The sequence below is a fragment of the Miniopterus natalensis genome, chromosome 2, assembly GCF_054644295.1.
Source record: "Miniopterus natalensis isolate mMinNat1 chromosome 2, mMinNat1.hap1, whole genome shotgun sequence".
Taxonomy (NCBI): Eukaryota; Metazoa; Chordata; class Mammalia; order Chiroptera; family Miniopteridae; genus Miniopterus; species Miniopterus natalensis.
In genome coordinates, this window is record NC_142082.1 from 172,474,116 (window position 1) to 172,500,402 (window position 26,287).

A 26,287-nucleotide genomic window follows, 5' to 3' on the forward strand; every position below is an offset into this window, starting at 1 on the left:
TCTTTTATTCTGTTTTAATGAAAGTTCAGTAGAGTGAAAACAGTCTTGAAATACTATTTTTTTCCTATATTCATGATCAGAGCAATTATAAAAAGCAGTTAATTCAGTATGTACTTCCATACAGAAAAACACCACTTAGGCAAAATTCTTATTAAATTTTCCTAACCATTTGTGTATGTAAAATTTCAAAACTTATGTTATGAAATTTTGAGGAATATTAGGAAAATATTAACAAAACATTTTCCAGTAAATCTAAAACTATAAAGACATGTTTTATTAAAGCTGTTTTCCTACAGATATTCTGTCCTTGTAGAAAAGCACAATAAGACTTGATCTTGAAATATGTGTAAAGATTTGGCTGTAAGTAAATTAATCATAGTACATTATTAATATTGGTATGACCACAAGATAGAAGACCATGCAGCCATTAAAAATGATCTCGACATTGATTTATCTTAAAAGAATTATGTATGGTCATGGAGAGTTATGTTTTGAGAAATTGCTGTGATAAAACATTAACAGATAATATTTCTTAATTTTCTGTATTGGGCCAGGAACAACTCAATACTTACTGCATGGCTTGTGGGCACATGGCATGTGCTTTCTATTATAATTAACCCCTTGAGGCTAGTCTTTCATATAATACATTTTATTTAATATGACCGACTTTCCTAAACATCTTGCTAAACTATCTCACAAGTTATATTGTAGTGAACGAATATAATTTATGGGATGGATCAGTGTTGGAGGTGACAGTTGAGGACCTCTAGTGGTCAAGTGTGGCAGTGTTGTAACACTAACTACTCAAATCATTTACTAAAACCCACTGAGTTCTGGGAGATGGAAGAGTGAGACAGTCATCACGTTCAAGAATCTTGGGTTTTTTGCACTCTGTGGCTCCCAAAAAAAACAATTACAATAGCACCCAGTTTTCTGAACAATTCCATGGGATACTAAATATGATTTTTATTAGAATATGAGCACCATAAAGACAGGAATTGCATCAGTTTTGTTTACCACTGTGTTCCCGAAGCCTAAACCAATGCCTGGCACATAGTAGGAGGTCAGTAAATACTCGTTAACGAATGAACTTTCTTTTTGTATGTGAGGAAATTAATGCTCAAAGTCGACAGTAAATATAAAAATACCTACTGGGATTGACTAATTGAATTTTATTTAAAGGATAATTTATTTTTACGTATTTATACTTTTTTACAAACTTGATTTGCTTTTCGTGATGATGTGATAAATGAAATAGGACTCGGCATTTAAAAATCCACTGGAATATTACATCCTACTTTTTATTCTGAGAAAAATCTTGATTTAATTGTTTTTGAATTACCCTTTATTTTAAATATTCTAAGCTTGAATATAATTAAAGATTAGTGTTTTCTTATGCTTTTTTTTATTCTCACCCAAAGATATATTTTTTTTAATTGATTTTAGAGTGAGAGGGAGGGAGTGAGGGAGGGAGGGAGAAAGTGAAAGTAAGTGCCTTTAAGTAGTAATTTGCAATAGTTTCCATTTATCTTAAGCACCAGCAAAAACCATTTTTAAAGTCCATGAAGTCCAGGTATCCTTACAGGTTAAAAAAAAAAATAAATCAACACTGCTGAGAATTAGAGCCTTTGAGATCCATGAAGCTGAAAGGGCTAGTGAAGAAATAGTGTGGGGCCTCCGAGGACACCCGCGGGGAGAGGCTCTCTTCTTCGGCTTTGCCCCCCCTTCCCCATCCCCTCACCCCGGGCACTGGAAACTCCCACCCCTCGGCCTGGGTGGGAGAGTTTCTCCCCAGCCGGCGTTTTCCCCCCATTGCATTGCGCCTAAGACTCCCATTCGCGTACCTAAACCCCCACCAAAGCCAGGATGGGAGCTCCGCATCCCACTGCTTCACAGTTGCATCTCCTGCATGTAATGTCTGAATGTTCGCGGAGCAAAGGAAGAAGGCAGGGACATCCCCTTCACTGACGGAAATGCGCATCGGCATGTGTAGACTGAGCCTCCAGTTTAATACTGCTGGTCCACCTGCTGTGAAAGCGTTTTTCCTGAGAAAATGCCATGGTAGAGTTTGAAGAAGCCTGTGAGCATGACCTCGTTTGGAGAGGGGAGGGGAGGGAGGTAATGAGTGGCCTTAAGGACACGGATGTCTTTTGTGACATTCACACAACAGAATGCTGCAGTCACACAGAAGAAAATGTTAGGAACTTCCCAACCTGCTCGCCGGGTTTTTGCTTTAAAATATTTATGTTCAGGGTTGGGAGAGCGTACTCGGAGCATAACAGGCTGAGATTAGCACGGTCCTGCCGCTACCGAGTTCAGGCCTCACGTTGAACAGACGAGGAAACCCAGGCCAGGCAGTGTGTCTACAGAGCCGGGGAGCTGTGGGGAAACCAGCCGTGAGCGGCAGAGGGAAGCAGGCCGTAGAGGCGGTCGTCCCGGGGGCGATGGGAGTCGTCCCAGGGGTGATATGAGTCCCAGGGGCGATGGGAGTCCCAGGGGCGACGGGAGTCGTCCCAGGGCGATGGGGGTCGTCCCAGTTGGCCCCTTCGATGGGCCCTCTGCACTGGGTCCAGCCCAGCGTATTCCTTGCGTCGCCTGCATCTGTGATTGGTCCCATTCAGCTGCGGTGCGGCGAAACACCAGTTCATTCACCTGCTCATCTAGCAAACCATTCGGGTGCCTGCTCTGTGCTGTCACCACGTCCCCTCCCAGCGGCCCCCCCCACACGGCAAAAGCTCCTACAGTGGCTCAGCCAGGTTCCCTAGGGGCAGGCACCACTTGCTTTCTAAATTCCACCGGCAGGAGAGGATTCCGGAGGCGGGCTGGTTTCACACCGTGGCTCCACCACTTACCAGGTGAGTGACTTGTCCAAGTAACCACACCTCAGCTTCCTGAACGGTAAAACGAGAATAGCAGTCCTCATGAAGCGGGCGTAAGCACTAAGCAAGAAAATGTTTCCCACGCAGCCATTCATTAAACCTTATATACAGGGGTGAGCAGAGCAGGCTTCCAGTTGTGAGTACGCACGAATGATGCAATAATTAATACATAATACAGGAATACACTCCGTGTTTCATGTACTCACAACTGGAAGCCTACTTTTGCCCACCCCTGTATATAAGGTTTAATAAATGGCTGCTTGGTTAAATTTTAAGAATTAAAAAATAATGATTCTAAGAAGGTGCAGGAACATACACATTTCAATACTATGCAAGTTATTTTAAACCGACGGCAATGCAGGATTAAAATAAATCTAGTGAGGAAAGAAGGGAGGAGTTAAACTTCGCATTCTTACCAAACCATCTGTAGAAATGTTAAAATTAGAACATTTTTATGACAGAGTTGTCATGTTTGTTGAACTGAATTGTGAGAGAAAAAAAACGATGGTCAGGTTCTGTTCAATGTAACAATTCCTATGAGAGTAATTAAAAACGGAAGCTCTGTTTCTTTTTTTAGAAGTAGTGTCTGGCTTACAATGAGCCCTAATTGTCCCTATTTACGCACCGACCGCCCAGTGCCTGTCCTGCCCAGACAGCTCCGTGATTAGCTCCATTCAAGAACAAAGCAGTGACCATTTTCAGCTGCTTTCTGGCTTTTGAGCTCGGGAGGCAGAGGACAATTTTTTGGCTCCCTTGCAAAATGGAATTTAACTCTGCCACAAGCAGTCGGTTGCAAGAATGATAATTGCACAGTTGGTTACAACTGATTTATGCAGGCCCCCAGGAAAGAATGAAGATCCGGCTAAAATTACCAAGCGAATAATCAGTGATATGTGAAATTCTCCCTCCTCGGGATTTTAGTGGCCACCCTCAGTATAAAATGGTAGCGCTGATCTTTTTTCTCACACAGTGAATGAGCCAGCTGGTAATTTGGGGCGTCTCTGTAATCATTCTCACGGATCCCACCCTTTCGAAGGTCCACTATGCTCTGCAGTGCCCTGTCCTTTTCAGATGAAGCACTTTCAGTGAAAAAAAATCTCAATTAATTGAATTACACCTTGTAAAAAAAAATGTATGCAAAAGTTACTACTACTGGGCCCCCAAACTTTTAAGTGCCGCCAAAATCACCAAAAGTGTGTACAATGAATGAGCCCCCTTTCCCCCACAAACACACGCGCGCACACACACACACACACACACACACACACTCAGCTCAGGAACCAGAATGATTCCACTAGACAAAGATGGCAAGAGCGAAGAGATGGGAATAGATTTGCAAAACGGGATCAAATATACAGGACTTGGCGAGTGGTAGAATGTGGAAGTTCAGGTGCCGGTAAGATGTGGGACTTAGGAAAGTTATTTAACTTCTCTGGGCTTTAACGTCCTCAGCAGTGAAATCAAACTGAGAATAAAAATAGGGCCTAGCCCGGCCGGGCGTGGGTCAGCGGTAGAGCGTCGACCTAGGATCCAGGTGATCGGGGTTCGATTCCCGGTCAGGGCACATGCCCGGGTTGCGGGCTCGATCAATGACTCTCTCATCATGGATGTTTCTATCTCTCTCTCTCCTTTCCTCTCTCTGAAATCAATAAAGATATATTTAAAAAAAAAAAAAAAAGAATTTGTTTAAAAAAAAAAATAGGGCCTATCTCATGAGGCTGTACTGAGGATTTAAAAAGACAAGACATGTAAAGCATTCAAAAATGCACCTGAAGCAGCAATATCTCAGTGAGTGAGAACTTTCATTTCCACCCGGGACACGGAGGGTGCTGGAGGAATGGGCAATGAAGCCCAGATTTCTGGTTTAGCAACTGAGAAGTTGCTGCTGCTACTCACGGAGACCGGGCCTTGGAGGAGCAGGCTTGCCTCCGATTTCCCGCCCATCGATTAGGAAGGATCAGGCTATTTCGAAGGATCGGCTATACCAGGCCTCCTGGGAGCCAGTCGTTTATTTTGTTAGACAACTATTTCAGAGCTTTTATCTGTACCCTGGTTTCGAGAAAGCAGGGTGTTAGCACAGGACAGGGAATGAACTGTGGGTCTGAGTCAGAAATGCCCAGGAGGTCCCTGGGGAATCTTGTCACCTTAGAGTCACAGTAAGAAGTACACAGAAGGAAGGTGAAGGAACTTAGGTGCATTTTAGGAAACAAGTCTAAAAGTAGCCACATTCTGCTTATAAATCGAGAGAAAGAAACTATCCATTAAAAGATCAAAGTCCTTATCCTGTGATAATCAGGACTTTGTGTAAGTTTTTGTCTGCTAATATCACAGCCTCAGACTCAACAGGTGTTTTTATGTTCCTTTATTTTATGCCATCTTGAAAACGGGGGGATAAATAGAACAGACACCATCTCCATTTTACAGATGGGAAAACCGAGGCTCAGGGAAATGTTATTTGCTCAAGTCCTCATGGCTAGAAAATATGGGAAAATCAGGACGCGTGCCAGAAACTTGGATTCCCATTTTCTTGTTCTTTCCATCTCTTTTTATTGCTTCTCAGTATGCATCTCGTCCGTGGGGAGCCCCTCTTTTCACCTTCTGACGGTTCCTTCCTGTAAAGGGCACCAGTCAGTGTGAGGCCTGGCCCCTCTCCCTTTCCTCACCCCTGGGGGGGGGGGAAACTCACCTGGTTGATAAATTTAGGGAGAATTCTCCCCCCCCCCCCCCCCCCCGTTCCTTTGGGAAGGAGCGTGGCTGCCCAGAGCGAAATTGCACTGCACTCTGCAACCCGGGAGGCATGGGGTAGGCTGGCGGGTGGGTGAGGGAGAGAGGGGGTTCTTCTGGCTCATTTCGGCCTGGTATTTGGGGCTTAAACTTGCCTAATCCAGCCAGCAGGCGCATTTGATTAATACCCTACACTTTACCTTCCCATCTGGCTTTTGTTATAAATAACATTAATATTTTGGTTTCTATCTTGGCTCATTTTATTTCTCAACTCGCTCAGAGCCTGACAAAGAATAGGGTTACTATTTATTGGGGGTCCCCTGGAGACCTCCCACACAGCTGGAACACTCGAGGGAGTCTGGAAATAAGAATGAAGATGAAGCAGTTGCGACCAGATACTACAATAACCACAGGAATAGTGTGCGACTCAGAAAATATATGAGACGTCAACAGAAGTTAGCTTGGAGAATCCACTCGCGGTATGAGTAGCAATTAACAGATAGAAATGCTGAAAATGAAACCCATTCTTTCAGGGGGGAAAAAATCAATGGGCCAGATAACGTATTAACCTCTATTCACTGTTTAAGTCTCTAGGAGCAAAAATAAAATCAATATCTACCAAGCACGCAGTGATTCTAAGATACAGCATCAGAAATAAAAACAAAGGTGAGGAACTGACATCTTACGCTATTTAGTTTTCCAATACGGCACGTCTTTCCATTAATCAAGTATTTTAACTTCCTCAGTAAAATCTGGATTTTCTTCATAGAGGTCCCACACATTTCTCATAAAAACACCTCCTAAGTACCTTATCTTTTTCTTGCGACTGCAACTGGAACCTCTTTCTCATATTTCCCAGTAGCTTCTCATGTAGGATGCTCTTGATTTTCACAAAATGCATTTGCCTCTGATTTGTGTTTTTCTTTTTTTTAAAAAAAACCACATCGGCCTTTTGTAGAGTATTAGGAGAAGCATTCATGACAAGAATGCTGCTGTATCATTTACAAAAGTCGTCCCCGTATGACTCGGTGCCCCTGTTATTAAAGATGAACATAGGTTTCTCTTATGGGGCAAAGAGAGAGAGCTGTGTCGCCGACGTCCCTGGTCCTCAAAATAGTGTTCGCCCATGGCTGGCCCCGCAGTTCCAGCTGTGGCCAACCGCTGTCGCTCAGGAATGCTCTTTCCTGGTCCCCTGGTGTCCCAGCTCCTGCTTTGGTTCCCTTGCCTGGCCAGGGCCGGCCCATTCTCAGTGCTCCTATGGCTTTAGAGCCTGGCCTCTCACCCACGTCCTCATAACGCCACTCCTCTTGTTCTGGGGTCATCAGCTGCTGCCACTGAGCCAGTCCTTGCCTCCGTTTGTCCTACTCACTGGGGAATCCTTCCAGCCAGGCTAGACCTTGGTGAGAATCCAGAAGCAATAACCTGCTTTGTTTTCCTTATGTTCCCCCAAGAAATCTGAAGCTAAGCTCGTGACTGTTTACTTTGCTCCCTACTCATCTCTTCTCTCGGTGAGTTTTCAATCTTGTCAATATTTTTCATTGTCTTGTTTTAGAGATGATTTAGTTTCATAAACCATATCGGATCTTTTCTTGAAATAGGCAAGGTATTAATCATCAGGGAAGAGTATATTAAATCATACAGTGTACACTGTTTAGATTAACAGCATTAAAAAAGAGAGGAGGAAGTAGTGGGCACGGCACATGGAAGTGTTACTACACGGCCAACGTTCTGCTCAGAAAACAAGCTAGAATGCCATCCATGTTCTACAGATGTATATGTGCTTGTGTGTGTGTGTATTTGTATATCTAGCCATGTCCTATGTATGTGTGTGTACAAGTTGGTATTCAAAACATACATGTGTGCCCAGGTGATACTGAAAGTATTTTAAAGCTAAAATACCTAAATTCACAGATAAATAAACATTTAAAAATATGTTGCCTCTGATTCTCTAAAAGAACTCCTTTAAAGGATATAAGTTATACCGAAAAGAATGCATCAGATAATTTCTACATTGTTTGTTGAATTTTAGAAAGTGCTGGTGTGACCATTCGTGTGACTGGGTACATGGTGCAGTCATGAGCCGTGATCTGATGGCCTAACTCTCCCAAATGCTGTCCCACTGAGTTGAGGGACATGGGGGTCCCACAGCCTGCAGCTTTGTTGTAGGCACAGAGCAGCGGAGCCGTGGTGCCCAGGCCCAGCCAGGCAGCGCCTGGATGCCGGTGCTTGCCGCGCGGACGGGACCGGGCTACCTCGCTTCCACCCCTGCCCACCACGTGCAGCTCTGCTCGGGGAGTAGGAAAAGGGGGGTGGGTCTCTGTTTTCAGAAAGCCGGCCAAACTCCCCGATTGGATCAAAGAAACGAGTGCTACTACCTAGGGATTCCTATCATCTCTACTGATAGGACCCAGAACAACCCCACCCTTGTTTGGCTGAAGCAGGCCCCTGCCCCAGTTGGCGCTGACTGCGGCCCTGCGGCCCTGAGCAGATTTGGATCTGAGAGATTTGGATCCCCAAGGTCTGGCGGTGAATACTGGCCTGTCACTTGACTGGCTTGTTTACTGAGCACAGTACTCTCCAGGTCCATCCATGCTGGCACCAAAGGTAAGCTTTCCTTCTTGTTTTACAGCTGAGTAGCGTGCCACTGTGTGAACGGCCACAGCTTTTCTCTCTGCTCATCTACTGGGGGGCGCTTGGGCTGCTTCCAGATCGTAGCTGTTGTACACTGCGCTGCAATGAACACAGGGGTGCGTGTATTCTTTCTGATTCGTGTTTCAGCTTTCTTTGGATAAATTCCCAGAAGTGGGATCGCTGGGTCAAACGGCAGGTCCACTTTTAATCTTTTGAGGAACCTCCATCCTGTTTCCACAGCGGCTGCCCCCGTCTGCGTTCCCACCAGCAGTGCACAGGGCTCCCTTTCCCCACACCCTCGCCAGCACTTACTGTTTGTTGGTTTATTGATGGAGCCATTCTGGCAGGTGTGGCACTATATGACTTCACTTATATGTGGAATCTAATGAACAGAAGGTGAAGGGATTAAGCAAAAAAAAAAACAACCCACCTCATAGACACAACAGTGTGGTGATCACCAGAGGGAAAGGAGATGAATGGTGACTGAAGGAGACTTGACTTGGGGTGGCGAACGCACAATACATTGTACAGATGATGTATTATAGAACCATGCACCGGAAACCTATATAATTTTATTAGCCAATGTCACCCCAATAAATTCAATAAAAATAAAACCAAAAACTGGCCTGTCATTTAATTAACCTGGCAATAATGGCCCGGTATTTACATGGCTGAGTTTTTTTGGCTTCACTTTATTATGGGTGGGGTGTTTAATTTTAGATTGTTATAAGGCTGTACCTTAATTTTTTCCCTTCTCATCAATATTTTATTTGGAAAAAAACTTGAAATCTAGATAAAAGTAACGTTTCTCTAGATTAGTACAATAAATAATGAACACCCATATACATTTCACCAGGTTCACCAGTTCCTAACGTTTGGCTACATTCTCCCTCTCTCTGTCTCTCTATCCCTTCCCATATATGATTGCATTTCCCCCCTGAATCATTTGGAAATTAGTTGCATCACCCCGACCCTTCATCCCTAAATACTTCAGCATGTGTCTCCCAAGAGCAAGGCCATTCTTCTGCATAACCACAGTGACACTCAGAAAATGCAACAGTGCTATGGTATAGTTATCTAATATATGGATCTTAGTACTGAATTTCTTAAATTGTCCTAAAAATGCCACTTAAAATTTTTTAAATGAATCCAGGATCTAATCAAAGATCACACGCTGTATTTCTTTGTCATGACTCTTGAGTCTCCTCCATCTGGAGTGGTTCCTCAGCCTTTTTTTTAAAAAAAAATCTTTTATAAAATTGACATTTTTAGAGAGTGTAGGCCAGTGTTTTGCACTTATCTGATTCTTTTTTTCATGATTAGATTTGGGTTAACATTTTTGGCGAGAACACCAGAAGGTGACGTTACATTTTCTTACAAAGTTTTATAAAGATTCTGGCAAATCTATTTTAACAATGTACTTTTGTTTAGAAAGGAAATTGCTGATCACTGGGCTCTTAATGTAAAAACATACACACAAACCTTATGGGTGCATCCTTGTTTGTCATTCTGATCCTATTTCCATGAGTATATCGCAGATAATGGAGAGGCTGTAAAACAAAAGGAAGTTATCGTCACGGAAACCAGTAGACCCCAAGTTCATAAGGAATCGCGTCTAAGTTGGTCTCAGCTAGTTCTCTTAAATTCTGTCTCTGATGGGCACTGTATCATGAGTCCCTCAATCTCCCTTTCAGAGAGCCCCCACTTCCCTCTCCACGTGTTCTTGGTTGGCTGCCAATCATCGGATTTGACCTCTCATCACATCAGGAATGGATGTGGCCTGGGCAGAGCCAGCCTTCCCGGAGAGATGACACATGGACCCTGAAAGAGAAAGCTCGCTGCCTCTTCCCCTGGGCTCAGGACATAAATGGTAATGCTGGCTGGGACCATTCGTGGGCCTCGTCCTGCTTTTATGGGGGAAACTCTGCAGGAGCAGAGAATAAAGTTCGTGCATGCGATGAGGCAGGGCGAGCGGAGATAAAACGATCAGGGGAGAGAGACAGGGCCAGTCCATGTGACATTTTTCAGCCCATGGATCCAGCTATGCCTGAGGTTAGTTAGATCATCTGGAAATCCCCTCTTCACCCCCTTAAGCTAGTTGGAATTAAGTGTCTGTCTCTTGCAACTGAATTTTGACTAATACAATCTCGATTTAAGAACTTGGTCAGAACCTCTTGGGGATATTTTCCTTTGCCATTGTCAAGTCACCGAGGAGCCCCAGGCGACAGGGGGCATGGTAATACCCGCTTCAGGGTACCTGCTTTGCAGATTGAGGAGGGAACTAGGTAAGTACTTCACAGTGCCTGCCTCTTTTTAGAGAACCGATGAACGCTAGGGATGTGTACAAAAGTCTGGGGCACCTGCCAGGCTCTGCCATTTGCCCCGTGCCCTTGGATTTTCCCTCGCTCGGCCCAGACCCGATCAGACTCGCTGAGAACAGGGCTTGGTCGGGGAGCAGTCATTGCTCACTGTCAGCATCTCGGTTACGTTCCCTCCATCTGTCCTGTACGCACAGCAACGCGTGCAGAGCGGTGAGTGAGTCTCGAGGGTATTCAGTTCCTCGGGTAATTATTATATTTCCAGGTGAGAGAGGAGCCACGCGCGAGGCTACGCAGAACGGAACGGCGTTGACATTTTTGGCAGCAGGCGTTCCCGGGTCCCTTGAGGTCCCTCCGGGAGCTCAGGTGGCATGCAGCTCAGGGCAGGGGTGGCGGCAGGGGCAGGAGAAGGACACCTGGGGTGGGTAGGATTTTTGTTACCATTTGTATTTGTTCTGGCGTCATTGGCCCTCTTTCTGCAGCGGTTTCCAGGAGGAAATTTGTTCTGTCAGAGCCCAGTCTCCAGGTATTTGTCGCCGTCAGAGAGGCCAGGGGCAAACAGCCTTTCAGAGAAACAGAACCCTCAGAAGGAGGGAGCGTGAGGTCGGCGTGAGCAGCCTGCCAGCTCAGGCACGAACGGGGACTCCAGAACTGCAAAGGCACACAGTCGCTGTGTTTTTCTTGGCCCCTGCTCTGAGTTCCTTAGCAGCCGTTAAGAAGGGGCCGCCCTGGGTAGGAGCAAACAGATGTCCCAGCTTCAGGCCTGGAAGACCCGGGGAGGTGACACAGACTGCTGGCTGCTGCAGGCTGTCCTATAGCATGATTCCGACGTCCCAACTTCAGGCCTGGAAGACCCGGGGAGGTGACACAGACTGCTGGCTGCAGCAGGCTGTCCTATAGCATGATCCCGATGTCCCAGCTTCAGGCCTGGAAGACCCGGGGAGGTGACACAGACTGCTGGCTGCAGCAGGCTGCCCTATAGCATGATCCCGATGTCCCAGCTTCAGGCCTGGAAGACCCGGGGAGGTGACACAGACTGCTGGCTGCTGCAGGCTGTCCTATAGCATGATCCCGACGTCCCAGCTTCAGGCCTGGAAGACCCGGGGAGGTGACACAGACTGCTGGCTGCTGCAGGCTGTCCTATAGCATGATCCCGACGTCCCAGCTTCAGGCCTGGAAGACCCGGGGAGGTGACACAGACTGCTGGCTGCTGCAGGCTGCCCTATAGCATGCTCCTGTGGCTGGACTGGACTTCCAGCCCAGTCCGAGGTGTGTTCGCAGTGGGGGCAAGGGTGCAGGAACAACCTCTCACGCCTGAAAAATCTGCCTCCAGTGGAGAGAACGTGCTGGGCTTGCTCTGTGGAAATCAACCCACCCAGTTTCCCAACAACTTCCTGTCTGTTTGGAGGCCGAGTGATGGAAACAGGTGCTTTGAGCGAACCTGGGCTCCAAGGGTCCTGACTAAAGGGGAGTGTCTTTCTCTACTCGGATTCATTTGCACAGGGAAAGGCGGGTGGGGTGGGGTGGGCTGGCAGAATGGCTCATCTGGAAAGAAGTTTTAGGGACTGCTGTCCTTTGTAAGAACTGCCTCTGTGGCCTGTAATTCCCCCCCGCACAGAGGTGGTGGTGCGCCCGAGGGAGACCGGTTAGGATAGTGTCTCTGGAACTTGCTTGCCCTGTAACCTTACTTAATATCTCTTGAAGAATCATCATTAAAATGGAGATGGTCTTCCCACCTCCCAAGGTTGCGGCGGGCGTTAGACAGGTGACCGGCAGCGACCGATGGAGCCGCTGTGACTAGTGCTGCTGCTACCCAGAGGCCTCCGATTCTTAGACAACTGGCTTTTCTCAGAGAGCAGAATGCCACCTGCCCATAATAAATATTTCAGGGAGGCTGAATTATTCATTTATTATATACTTGGGTTTATAAGGAAGGACATCGGTTCCTTTAAAGCAGTGCCATTGATTGGCTTAAATAGCAGAAACAGCACTGGCTCATCCTTATTTGCAGACCTGGACTGGGTTCAAGTGCACAGGGGCACATTATAGATGTACCTCCCGACCTGCGGACAAATATGAGAGTCAAAAGATCAATTGAATAATCTCAGCTCGTGAGGGGCAGGGGAAATATTTTAGCTAGAACATCACTCTTGGCTCTGAAATGCAAGAGCGAAACTGAACGAGTTCACATACTCACAGGCGGCAGCATCTTTCCCTGGCCAGTCTCTCAGCCCTGGGGGCATGTGACTGATGGAAGGCAAACAGGCCAAAGATAGGAAAAGAGAAACAAATGTTTATTAAGCACCTCTTCCCGCCAGGCACCCCGCCTGGCTGCTTTACGCAGGTCGCTCACCAGGTGTCTTTTCATCTCAGGGAGGTTACATTCCTTGTCCCTTGTCTGCAGGTAATACAGCAGGTCAGTGGCAGGTGCCACTAAAACTAAGATCTAACTCAAAGACCAGTGTTCTTTGTCACTCCCAGCTTGGCCATTCATTTGGTCAGTCGACAAACATCCATTGATCTGCTTTGATGTACTAGGCACCTGGGGTGCAACGACACATCAGGTCAGTTCTCTGCCCCCAGGGAGCTCACAGCTGAGGGAGGGAGACAGACAAGTGAACCTACAGTTTCTACCTGAGGTGGACGGGGTGGGATCAGAGAGGGATTTATTGTAAATCCTAAGCTTCAGGATTCCTCCTCATTTGTATGTGTTCTTTCTACATAAATACCTGCTTTTATACCTAACTCTGTATTTTAATTTTGTATTAGTTTTCTTAAAGTGTGCTGGTCAGATCCTATAAACTTCGGGGCCCACTGAGCCTGGATTCAGCCCTCAGCAGAATACATGTGCCGTGGACCTGCAGATACCTCTGTATCAGCCAGGATGACTTCGAGTCAGTGGCCCTTGAAAGGAGACTTAAGCAAGAGAAGGATCTTAGCCTCACACAGAAGTAGGGGGTGGGGGATGGAGTGGGCAGAGAGAACAGGAAATGTGCAAAACATCTCACCTTATTTGGAGAGCTCAGTGGTGCCCTAGAGGTGGATGGTTGTCCAAAAAGGTGTGTTGGCTGTGGGGGCAGCCAGTAGGAGATGGGGTGCTGGAAAGGGAGGGGCTGGACAGATGTTAGAGCCAGCGTAGGAAGAGACTTTTGTGCTAAGGCCTACAGAATTGTAACTTTTATTCTTCATGCTGGAAGGAATAATGGAAGGATTTTTAGGGTGCATTTTTTGGGACTGTGTTTTAGAAGCATCCCCCTCACAGATGCCTGGAGGATAACCTAGAATCAGGGTGGATAACCAGCTCTCTGGCTTGCCCAGGACCATCCTGTTTTTAGCACAGAAAGTTCTTTGTCCTGGAAAACTCCTCAGTCTCACGGGAACCAGGACAGTTGGTCACCCTACCTGGTGGAGGGTGGGCCCAGAGCCAAGAGAACTACCTGGGAGTTTTTCTCAGTGATCTCTCTGAACCTCAGACTCTATGGTCCAGCTGCCCACAGGACAGCTCTACTTCGAAGTCAGATTGTCATCTCAAAATCAATGTATTTAAAACCTCAGAGCCTTTGCACTTGCTATTCCCTCTGTTAGAAATGCTGTTCCCCAGGGTAGCTTCATGGTTCACTCCTTCCCCTCCTTCAGCTCTTTACTCCAGTCTTGCCTTCTCAGCGAGGTTTTCCCTGAAGCCCTCTTTACAACCGCAACCCCTACTCCTGACGTTCCTTATCCGTATCCTGGCTTTGGTTTTGTTCTTAGTGCTCACCGCTCTCCAACGTACTTAATATTACATTTGTTTATGTTCAGTTTTTCCCACTTAGAAAGAAGCTTCACGAGGGCAGGGGTTCTTGTTTGTTTCTTTTGCTGTGTCTAGGACAGTGCCTGGCAGGCAGTACACGTAGTTTCACTGAGTGAATCCAGTCATCCTTGATTCCTCTGTATTCTCTCACACCCCACATCCAATTCATATGCAGATTCTGCTGGTTCTCTGTTCAAATTAGATCCAGAATATGACCAGTTCTTACCACCTCCACCATCACCACCCTGCTCCAAGCCAAATCATCGCTCACCTGGACTAGCACAAGACCATCTCTACCTGGGCTTCCTGTTTCCACTCTCGCCTCTGGACAGTCTATTGTCAAAACAGCACCTGGGGGATCCTGTTAAACTATAAGTCAGGCCATGCCACTCTTCTCACTGTCTTCATGACTCTTTCTCATGCACAGTAAAAGCCCAAGGCCTTACAAGTCCCATCCAGATCTCTCTCCTCCCCGCCCCTCCACTCCCTGCCAGCTTCAGCCTCTGATGGCTCTTCAGCTGCTTCCAGGCTCTCATTTGCTCCATCCACTCAAGCGGCACAGGCTTCCTTTGTGTGCTTGAAGCGTGCAAGGCGCTTCCCTGCCTCAGGGCCTTTGGACTTGCCATTTCCCTCTGCCTGTAATACTCTCCCATAGGTACTCACACGACTCTCCCACTTCCTTCAGGTCTCAACTCAGATGTCTCCTTACCAGAGAGCCTTCTCTCCCACACCCAAAGGAAAGAACAAACCCACCTCCACACAACCGAAGGTCCTTTGTTTTCTCCCTGAGTGCTCGATACCTCCTGAGTCACATATGCTGAACTGTCTGTTGTTTTTCTGCATCCCTGCCCCCCTCATACACTCACTTGAGTGTAAACTCCACCGGAGCAGGGACTTCGTTGGTGATGTACCTGCCGTGCCTGGAGCGGTACTTGGCACAATGCAGGTGTGCAGTAAATATTTGTGGAATGAACAGACGTTGAGTGAAGCATCCAGCATCTCGGCAGAGAATGGGATGATGGGAATCGGAACTGAGGAGGGAGCAGAAATAAGACCAAATAAGGGGGTGCAGGCTTCAGGGCCTGTTGGAAACAAACCAACAAAAAACCGGAGCCCAGGCCCAATGTGAATAAATTAATAAAAAATAAATTCATCTGCAATTAATTCAAGAGCTTTGTTTCATTTGTTAATAGAGCCAACATTTTCATGAACCCAATTCCTTCCCCTCCTAGAAAAGGCAGAAACTCTGTGCTTGTCGTATTGAAAGAACTAATGACCCTCCTCACTGGTAAAGACAGTTCTAAAGAAGCATAATTTCAGAAAAATAGGTCCTTTCTCTTCTCTCCTGTTTCCTGCCACTGTATTTGGAAAGAATTCTCCTTTGGGGAAGGGAGGGTTCGCTGCTCAAACCTCCTTCCCGACCTCAAGAAGCTGATCTCTTAACCGTCCTTTGCGGGAGGCCTGTGGCTGCTGGAATGCGCCGGAGAGCAGAGAGCAGCGCTGATTTCTCTGCACTGGTTTTGCATTTGTAATTCACAGGAGTTAGGTTTTTCATATCCACCACCTCCCACTCCTCCCTCCTCGTTTGCCTTGGGCTTTCCCCGGGCTTTTCTCTTTGTCTCCTTCCCGATGCTCACGTGGACTACACACATCACCTCACTTAGTCCTCATAGCTGCCCTGTGAGGTGCTATTTTATTCCCATTTTACACATGGGGCGACTGAGGCTTACAGACTAAGTGGTGTAGTGGGATCTGTCAGGACCCTCTCCCATGTCCCTTAGGGCCTCCCCATGTCACTGGGCATTGGCTGACTTCCCACGGCCAGTGTCTGCATCTGTCTGCCTGGAGGCTTTTCCTGCCCCCTGGAGTGGACCAGAGTGCTGGGGAAGCATGCCTGCTCATTCCAACATGGGCCAGAGTGCTGGGGAAGCATGCCTGCTCATTCCCAACATGGGCCAGAGTGCTGGGGAAGCATGCCTGCTCATTCCAACATGGGCCAGAGTGCTGGGGAAGCATGCCTGCCCATTCCAACATGGGCCAGAGTGCTGGGGAAGCATGCCTGCTCATTCCAACATGGGCCAGAGTGCTGGGGAAGCATGCCTGCCCATTCCAACATGGGCCAGAGTGCTGGGGAAGCATGCCTGCCCATTCCAACATGGGCCAGAGTGCTGGGGAAGCATGCCTGCCCATTCCAACATGGGCCAGAGTGCTGGGGAAGCATGCCTGCCCATTCCAACATGGGCCAGAGTGCTGGGGAAGCATGCCTGCCCATTCCCCCATGAGCAAGAGTGCTGGGGAAGCATGCCTGCCCATTCCAACATGGGCCAGAGTGCTGGGGAAGCATGCCTGCCCATTCCAACATGGGCCAGAGTGCTGGGGAAGCATGCCTGCCCATTCCCCCATGAGCAAGAGTGCTGGGGAAGCATGCCTGCCCATTCCAACATGGGCCAGAGTGCTGGGGAAGCATGCCTGCTCATTCCCCCTCCCAGAAGCCTTTAACCAACGACTAATGGAGTTTAACCAGCTTATTTGTTCCTTGGGTGGGAGAGAAATGAGGTGCATTTTCTATGCAGCTCCCAGAAGAATTGTGCTCCAGTGGCCCTCGGGTATCTGGCTTGAAAATGTACCTTTTATTGGCTGCCTCCACTTCCCTCTCTCACTTTCCCTACTGGTGTTTCCCGAGACCACCTCTTAAATAAACACTTGCGCGGGAACCCTCACCTGAGGGTCTGCTTCTACACAAACCGAAGGTAAGTCCTTGCCTAAGATTGTGAGGCCTCCAGGGGGCAGCGCTGAGCCGCAGACTGAAGCTGTGTGATTCCAAAGCCTGAGAGCTTAATTACAATGTTCTAATCCCCTCTTTATCTTAATTAATTAATTAATTTTTCTTTATTCTATCCCATGTAGTGGTGATATCTTTTTTCTTCTAATGTGTCCAATCATAGCAAACAACGGGTTTGCTTAAAAAAAAAACAAAAAACAACCCACACTATCCTGATAAACCAATTGGATAATGCTAGAAATTTCTTCAGATTGAAAATTTAGTTTATAATGACAAATTGATTTTACTTGTGAAATTTAAAGTTCCCACAAGTCCACAACCTAGCACTAATGGGGATACCAAATGACATCAGTGATGACAGGAAGAAGAGCCAGGGAGATTGGTCATAAGTTAGGGTTTGTTTATAAAGTTAAAAATGAGCTTGCTGGTGGAATTGAGAGAAAAGCTGGACAGTCAAGTCCCAGAGAGGACAGACACCAGGGCAACTTTGGGAAAACAGGGACAGAAACTACTGGACAATCTTTTCAGGGCACCGTAGTCAGGTTAATCAAGCTTCAGACATTCTCTGTCTCAGTGAAGCGTCTAGTTCCAGGTACAGACAGTGTGACTGGCTGAGCTGAGAGAGGGGGAGGAGGAGCACTTAGATTGACACAAGCAATGGTGGAGATGCTTCCCTCCCCCCAAAAGTGACCTTGCTGATTCTAGAAAAGGAGGAGTGGGGTTCTTGGTAGTCAAATAACAAATGTCCTCAAGAAAGAGAAAAGAAAATATCTGCTGAGTAGAGGCGAGAGAAGGGGAAAAGGGCAGCACACAGAGGAGACAAATGACGAATGAGGCATCTATAAAGAAAAGTCATTGTGGGCACCACAGCCGCCCCCCGGTCATGCAGGGGAATGTTCCCTTCTGATGTAATCTCCTAATTCTCTCCCTTTTGTTCTTCTGCTCCAGACACCCTGGAGTTCTGGTGTTCCTCCGCCACCCCAGCTGCGTTCCTGCCTCAGCTGGAAGCTCTTACTGGAACCCACAGCACATCCCCTGTAGTGTGGTCGGCGAGTTCATGCCACAGCTATCAGCAGTTCTCCTGAGGGTGGGCTCAGTCACTCTCAATAAGCCATTTTGTGAACCGGCCGACACTTCTCCCAAGAAGACATACACAAGGCCAACATGTGTATGAAAAGATGTTCATTTGCACTAGCGATGGGGGAAATGCAAGTGGAAACCACAAGGCGACCCCGCCTCACGCCTGTTAGGGTGGCTGTAACCAACAAGGTGAGTAATAACAAGTGTTGGAGAGGTTCAGGAGTAAAAGGAACCCGCATTCACTGCTGGTGGGCACGTGAACTGGCACAGCCACCGTGGAAAACAGTATGGAGGGCCCTCAAAAAGACTTTCAAACGCTCCTGCTGACAAAACTCTGAGAAAGCCATCGCTGGAGCTGAGAAGGGCAGCGATGCAGAGAGAAGCAGGGCCGGAGCACTGGGGTTGGAGAGAGAGAAAGCTCCAAGTCACAGATCTGTAGACAGCACCTTGCAGGGGCTGTTGGAGGGCTCCAGGGCTTCCTTCCGCAATCAATGGATAAAGCCGCAGAGTTCAGGGAGGGCTGTAATTTGAGCACCTGCTGGAGGAAAGACTAAGCCTCTTTAACAAGGTGTCTGTGGTGGCAAGGGCAATGCAGGGCACGCAGATGAAGATTTGGACGAAACCTGCCCTGAGAAAGTTCTCTTACCACATCCTTAGGAGGAAGGCTGGAAACTTATTGGAACCCGCTGAACATCCTCATTAGTGTGGTCACTGAGTTTATGCCACAACTATAAGTAGCTCTCCTAACAGAGTGGGCTCAGCCGTGCTCAGGAAATCATTCTGTGAACTGCACAATCCCTGAGCTTCATAAGCTCTTCATCTAGAATCTGAACGCAGATTCTAGACCTCAAGGACCCCAAGTGAGGATGAGCGCCAAGGATCTCCACGTGAGCAGGCCGTCAGCCCCCCCAGGATTCCAGCTCAGCCGAGGCCTGATCCTATCTTGGTTGTGTAAGCTGGGCCCTTGGATCTAGCTGTTTTCCTTCGCATCTCTCTGCTCCCTAAGAAAATCTGTTCCAAGGGCTTAATGTTTCTGACCCAGCTCACATGTTTTGAATCTATTTTTTTTACTCCCAAGGTTGAATCCAAGAGCACACGCCCCTGTGTAGATTGTCTTTTGCTGGTTGCCGTACAATGCCTCTCCGGGGATTGTAGACGCCTCCCATGGAGGTATCAGAGCCGAGGGTCTCCGTGCTCCTACAGATGGGGCAGTAACGCCCACCTAGTGGTCCATGAGCAAGCCTCAGAGGGGCCGTGAAGTCCTAATTTGTGTGGATCGTGTCACTGTGTCTGTTTTTTTCTGGGTGGCGGGCCTATCAGATTCTAAACGGATTCTGTGACCCCCTCAAAAATTAAGACCTGCCAAAATTGTTCCTATCTTTTGGAAATTTTGAGCATTTGGCTTCAAAGTATGTTCTCTTCTTATCTCCCCTCCCCACTGGTATTTTCTTAAACTTGGAAAAGTGAAGTCATCTTTTCTTCTACCTTCTCTCTATGTGATCTCTTATCAGTATCATTATCATCATTATTATTTTGTAATTTAGGACTTTTCAGAGAAAACTCTTGAAAAATAGGTAAACAGATACATGGATAGTGTTGAAACCTATGAAACCAGTGTTTCTAATCTGGATCATAAGGCATGTAGTACAAAAATATTTGTGTTAATGAGAAGCCACTAAGATGAATTTTAATTATGTAAAAATAGGTAAAACCAGGCAATCAAAAAATTAATATGTAAATCAGAGGGAGTAATTTTCACCAAAAAGAGGGTACAACATGCTTAGGAACAAAGCAGAAAACAGCATCAAAGCAAGAAAGCTCCTGTAATCCCTCGCTGCCTACGCCGTGTCCCTGGGCCTCACCTGGGAGGGAGCTTGTCAGGCAGAGAGAATCTCAGGCCACCCCAGACCTGGGGATCCAGAATCTGCATTTTAACAGGATGATGTCCAGGGGACTTGTATGCAGTTAGTTTGGGAAGCACTGCTATAATCTGTCTCTCCAAACAAGTGCGTAAAACTCACACTGACAATCAGAGCTCACATCTGCGAGTGGTGAGCACAGGCTGGATGGATGTCCTGCTAACACCTGACATGGATTATCTCCTTCATCCCACAGTCCTTTGAGGCGGTGCTATTATTAACCTCGTTTTATGGCTGAGGAACGGGAAGCTTAGAGAGTTTGAGTAGCTTGCATAGGTTTCCAGCCTGGGTCTGTCTGTCTCCAAAGCCCAGGCATGTAACCACTGCCTTGGTTAGAGCTTTTACTGCATCTGAAGAGGACCCCCTTTCTTTTTCTAACTTTAGGCTCCGAGGATGTGGATCACACACTTCAGCCTGCAACACAAAGAGGAACCTTGTCAGATTCCTATCAGGTAGGATTTGTTTTCCTTGCCAACTTTTTCTTTTGAAATATTTCAAACTATAGAAAAGTTGCAAGAATCATGCAACGAATATCCACATATCCTTTATCTAAATTCACTGGTTGTCAGCATTCTGCCACATTTGTACTTTCTCTATACAGATACATCTTTTCTAAATATAAAAATATGAAAATAAATTGCAGGCATTAGAACATCTCACTCCTAAATCCTTCAGCACGCATTTCCTAAGAAAAAGGATTTTTTCTGTGTTGACAATACTATGATCACATGTAAGAAAATGAACTATTCTCTATTATATTCCAATATACAGTCTATTAAAATTTCCTCAGTTTCCCCCTAAGAATGTTGCCATTTTTGTTTGATCCAGGATATAATAAAAGTTTATGCATTGCATTCCCTTATTATGTCTCTTTAGCCTATTTAAATTGGAACAGAACCTCTGCTTTCCCTGCTGTCTCCCATGACATTGTCACTGCAAGAATCTGAGCCAATGTCTTGTGCATATTCTTTTTTTTCTTTTTTTTCTTTAAATATATCTTTATTGATTTCAGAGAGAGGAAAGGAGAGGGAGAGAGAGAGATAGAAACATCAATGATGAGAGTCATTGATCGAGCCCGCAACCCGGGCATGTGCCCTGACCAGGCATCGAACCCCGATCGCCTGGATCCCAGGTCGACGCTCAACCGCTGAGCCACGCCCGGCCGGGCTCTTGTGCCATATTCTGAATTTGTTGTTTTCCTCATGCCTAGACTCTGCTGAAACACTGTTCGCTGGAATGTGCCACAGACGATGTTCTGTCATGTTGCATCAGGTTGTCCCACTCCTGGGGGTCTGCGATGACCACAGCTCTCTTCATTGCTAAGATTACTTTCCCCTTGTAATTACTCACCTGTGATTATTTGAGATTTTGTGAATATCCTGCTTCCCCAAAATCTTTCATCCAACGTTTTTAGCATCTACTGATGATACTTGCATTAGCCAATCAATATATTGAAGGTGGAAAAATTGTGAGTTTTTAATTCTATTATTTCTTCTGTTCTCTTTTTTTCTTTATTTGCTGACAGTCTTCCTAAAAAAAGAGCTTCCCCTCTCGTTCTTTTTGAGTATTAATGAGGACTCATCATTAAAAAAAAAAAAAATCCAATGCTTTTTTGTCCTTTTGACATAGCCCCATTAACCTCTGAGCATGTCCTTGCTGTCTGGCACAAGATGTCTCAATATCACCTTGTACTTTCCCTGCCCCAGACTTGGAGCCAGCCATGCCCATCAAAAGTCCTGGTTTCTTTGAGTGGGAAATGCCATTTAGGAAAACAGAACTGAGTGTGAGGTATGCAGATTACTCCTGGAGCATCATTGCTTCTGGTCCTTTTCTTATACAGAGCTGGGAAAAAAATAAATGAAGAATTCATAAGGATTCCTCAATTCAAATTAAAAACAACAACACCCAGACCTTCATTTCTCCATTCTACGTGCGTATGTTCCTTATTCCACAGTGAATGCCTTGGTTTTCAACATTAATACTGTATGTTTTAGTGTTTATGCTGTAGTATAATAGCCACAAAATAGCTTCAGAAACAAAACAACCAATAAGACCGCCACCAATAAACCGATTAAGTAAAGTTCAAGATGTCTTTGCAATCTTGTGGTCTTAAGATATAATCTATTAATAATATACGGTCTTTCTTTTTCTGTGTGGCTTTCATCTATTTAGTGTACAGTAAGGTTCACTTCTTTCTGTATACGATATTAAGGTTTTCCTTTATCTTTAATTTTCTTTAATTTTATGGTTTTAATATATAAAATATTTACATAGCTTAAAAGTTAAAACTAGTAAATAAAAGTTCTAATCAGAGAAGGGTTGCTTGCCTCCCTGTTCCCTACACCCTGCTCACCTATACCCCTACAGGAGATATATTCGTTAGTTTTTTATTTGTCCTTCTTGGCTTTCTTTTTTGCAAAAATAGGGAAATATATACATATATGTTCTTATTTCCCCTTCTTATAGAAAAGAGCACACTGTGAACACTCTTTTGCACTTTGCTTTTTATCACTTGACAGTATATCCTGCAAATTACTTCATACCAGTTAATAAAGATCTCTCTTGTTCTTTTTGATGGCTGTATAGTATTCCATTGCATGGGTATACCATCATTTATTCATAACACCCTATGAACGGGCACCAGGGTTGTTCCTGATATTTTGTTATTGCAAATAATGTAATGAATAACTAGTACATATTTTTTTGTATTGTGAAGATGTATTTTCAGGGTAAATTTCTAGCAGTGGGATTGATAGGTGAAAGGGTTAATGCACAGGTAATTTTGCTAGAAAATGCGAAATTCCCCTCTATGTTGGCTGTACCAATTTCTCTCCCACCAGCAACACAATTAAAGTACTTTTCCCCCATAGTCTTGCCATAGAGCATATTATGAAATTTGACTTTTTTGCCAATCAGATATCTGAGAGTTAAGAGATGGTTACCTGAGTTTAATTTTAGTTTGCATTTCTCTTATTATGAGTGAAACTGAGCATTATTAATATATGCATTTAAAGGCCACTATATGTCTTTTTCTATGAACTGCTTGGTGCAGGAGACTGTCTTTTACTGTCAGGTCAGTTTTTAGTGTATATTCCAAAGATCATCACATTCTATTTATAACATTGAAGTTTACAAAAGACTTTCACAAGTCATCTAATTTGATCCCAAAAGATTTGGAAAACCTCAGAAAGAGTAAGGGCAGCACTGTTGAAATAGATCAGTTTCAAAGACAGGCTTATTAACCTGGAAAATATGGAAGTACCTGCAATTATGTGCATGAACTATCTTGTCCGATGCTGTTAGAGGCCTTGAGCAGAATACTTCATGGAGAAGGTTATTAACACTGACTGAGGGCAGCTTGGAACATCTTTATAATCATTTAATAAACATTCTAAGAAATCCAAAGTTGTCACATAACAACTTGAATTGTTTTCTGCTTATACTATGCCCGAAAGGAACGCCAGGCTGGAAACAAGGGCTGGCAGAGCAGCAGCTACAACCACAAAACGTTATAGCCTGATGGAGTCTGCTCACTTGGCTACTTTTGTGTTTTGTTTAGAATTTTTCCTTTTATTTTTTCTTTTTATGCATGAAGTAAATTGAACTCTCCCTGATATCTGTATTGGCTGCTAAGTCCAGCAATTTTCCTTAAGAGGTTCCCTGTTAAGAACCTCCCATTTAGCAAACCAAGCCACTAAATGCAAGAGGGGTCGAATTATTGGAATTATTGCTTGGCAAACGCAGAATGGTCAACCCTGTCCCACTGCGTCCCAGAGAAAGATTTTAGAAAAATTAAGATCATTCTCAGTTGGAATGAAACTGCTCTGCAAGGACTCAAATTGGCTCCCTGTCAGCATGATCTTCTGAAGTAAAGAGAAAGACTAATGTGCTGGGTCCACATTAGATGGATTTGGCCAAGCAAACAGGTAAAAAAGAAAAGCCTTTCCAGCTTCCCTGTTGCTCTGAAAATCACCTTCTTGAAGCAAGGTGAGAGTGAGCACACGTCTCTAGTCCACAAACCACTTTCACTCACGGGCAGGAAGAAAGAAAGAATATAGTGCCTCCATTAAGCTTAGACGAGCCTCAGAAATCATGCCAAAAATGCAGACGGGCTGGCAATGGAACGGGCTGGATGACTCAGGCCTCCTTCTGAAGGGTGCGAAACAGCCGCCCCTGGGCCATTCCCACTAAAGCTGAGGTCAAAGGTGACCCAACACAGTTGACATCAGAAGGTAACCAGCGCCACAGGGAATGAAGGACCAAGGCCTCGGTGCTTCTGTAGAACAGGTTTGAAGGCTGCCCCCAAAAGAAACCTTAATACCCACTGGCCGTTGCTCCCCGTTTCTTCCTCCCTACAACCTCTTGGCAACCACTATCTACTTTTTAAAAAAAAATTTTTTTTAGAGCAGTTTTAGGTTTACAACAAAATTGAGAGGAAGGTACAGAGATTTCCCATATACCCCCCTGCACCCACACATGCAGAGGTTCCCCCAGTATCAGCATCACTCACCAGAATGGTACTGTTTTTTTCTTTTTTTTTTAGCAAGGATGAACACACCATAATCACCCAAAGCTCACAGGTTACCTTAGGGGTCACCCTTGGTGTTGTACATTCTTTGGGTTTGGACAAGTGTGTAATGACATATATCCATCATTATAACATTTTTACTGCCCTAAAATCCCTCCATGCAAAAATTTAGCAGCAAGTAGAATTCCTATACCTTCTTTCCCCACCTCATCCGCAGAGTTCTCCATGGCTTTTTTTTTTTTTTTTTGCCATTTTAACCATTTTTTAATGTAGAGTTCAAAAGAATCAGCTATATCACATCATTGTGCCAGTACTGTTGTTTTTTGTTTGTTTTTTTGGTTTTTTTAAAGCTTGGGTGGAGAGTAGTCTTCAAACCAAGGAGGGAGAAGTCGCTTCCTCCCTGGAAGCGAGAGCTCATGGCCTTTAGTAAGACTCTCATTTGTCCTTACCAAGGGCACCCCAGAGGCAGCTGCTGCCTGGGGCTCGCTCCCCTTTGCCTTTTAGGAAGCTCCCTGAAAGGCCCGGGGTGCGCCCTTGAGAGCAGCTGTGGCTCTCCAAGGATCTTCACGTCCCACCTTGACCTTGGAGCATTGATTTGTTCCCCTCTACTTTAGTAAATATTTTAAGGCACTGAATTGAGTTTTAAAGATCAGAGGCTTATTTTTATCTTGAATAAAACCTAACTGAGTTCATATTGAAAGCACTAAATGATTTAACTCTAAATACTTGTTAAGTCTTCCTAGAATGATTTTAATTTTTGGTAGCACATTTGTCTCTTCTGAGCACAGAGGCCATCTGACTTAAAAGATTTGGGATATTGATAATATTCTTAAACACTGGAAATGTTTGCAACCATGGAGGGTAATTTCAGAATAATTCTCAGGGGACTGGGTTACTTTTCATGAGTACAGAGGATGAATGGGAAAGCAGAAGGACATAATAAGATGCTCTCTGCATTTTTAGTTAATCTATATCTAATAGGAAAAAAACCCCAGTGGATTGGAAATAAAATTGCTACCGTTTGTTGAGTGATTAGTAAGGACCAGGTACTATGCTAAGCATTTCCACATGTTTTCTCTTTTAAAACTCACAATAGTCTTATGAAATTCCCCATCATCTGGCCAAAACCTCCTCAGAGCTGCACCAAGGTTCTGCCTACCCAATCCTTCCCTCTCTTCTTCCCAGGCACTGGGCCTGCATTGTGATTTGAAGACTCTACCAGCTTGGCTCTGCCCCCATCCCGTTCCTCCTTCATAGAAATTTCCCCCCCATAAATCTTTTGAACATCGAATCCAGTCCTAGCTTCTGCTACTCAGAGGACCAGCACTGACACAACTTTCAACCTGGGCGGGAGGGTCAGGAAAATACTTCCCAGGGTCCAGGAATTCCATGTGCAACTAGCAATGCCTTCAGACTCTCTGAATCCTAGGTCGTACATTTATATGAACCGCTACTTTCTGAATGAATGTGAATGATAAATAAATGTAGAGTCCTTTAAGAGTGGAATGGAATTTATAGCTCCTTTTCTCACATATTGTTAAAAGAATGATCGATAAAGTAGATTTTCATGCCTGAAAGTGTTGGGAGCCATGGGGCTAGATGCTTGCTCAGGCCCTGCAGCTCTGACATCTGATCC